This window comes from Dendroctonus ponderosae, unplaced genomic scaffold (genome assembly GCF_020466585.1).
Source record: "Dendroctonus ponderosae isolate FM_Combo_2020 unplaced genomic scaffold, Dpon_F_20191213v2 Dpon_F_20191213_3, whole genome shotgun sequence".
NCBI classification, from domain to species: Eukaryota; Metazoa; Arthropoda; class Insecta; order Coleoptera; family Curculionidae; genus Dendroctonus; species Dendroctonus ponderosae.
The window spans coordinates 16,338,753-16,339,793 of NW_026018508.1; positions in this window are offsets into that span (position 1 = coordinate 16,338,753).

The window sequence follows — 1,041 nt, forward strand, 5'->3', positions numbered from 1 at the left end:
TGATTTAGTATCTACTAAAAAAATCCTGAAAACTCCCAAAAATTTCCTATTCAAGTGAGTTTTTCCTCATTTAAAGCCGCAAATTTTCTCTTTCAAGTGATATTTTGGGCAGGCTTGGAAAACTTTTGGTTTTTCCTTGACATTTTTTTAAAACCGTCTATCCATAACAACGGCCAATCGCTATCCCTTACTAATTGAAAACATCCTGGAAACTCCCAGAAGTTTCCTAATTAAGTGAGTTTGTCCTCACTTAAAGCAGCCAATTTTATCTTTCGAGTTATGTTATGCACGCATTCAGGAATGTTTGGTTTTTCCTTGGCGAATTTTTGAAAAATCCGTGTTGGCCAACGATCAATCGCTTTGATTTAGTATCTACTAAAAAAATCTTGAAAACTCCCAAAAATTTCTTATTCAAGTGAGTTTTTCCTAATTTAAAGACGCATTTTTTTGGCAGGCTTGAGAAATTTTTGGTTTTTCCTTGAAATTTTTTAAACATCCGTCTATCTATATCAACGGCCAATCGCTTTCTCTTTGTAATTGAAAACATCCTGGAAACTCTCAGAAGTTTCCTAATCAAGTGAATTTTTCCTCACTTAAAGCAGTCGATTTTATCTTTCGAGTGATGTTATGGACCGCATTCAGGAATTTTTCGTTTTTTCTTGTCGAATTTTAGAAAAATCCCTGTTGTCCAACGATCAGTCGCTTTGATTTAGTATCTAAAAAAATCCTGAAAACTCCCAAAAATTTCCTATTAACGTGAGATTTTCCTCATTTAAAGCCGCATATTTTCTCTTTCCAATGATGTTCTGGGCAGGCTTGAGAAATTTTTGGTTTGTCCTTGACACTTTGTTAAATCCGTCTATCTATTCCAACGGCCAATCGCTTTCTCTTTGTAATTGAAAACACCCTGGAAACTCTCAGAAGTTTCCTAATCAAGTGAGTTTTTCCTCACTTAAAGCAGCCGATTTTATCTTTCGAGTGATGTTATGGACCGCATTCAGGAATTTTTGGTTTTTCCTTGTCGAATTTTTGAAAAATCCG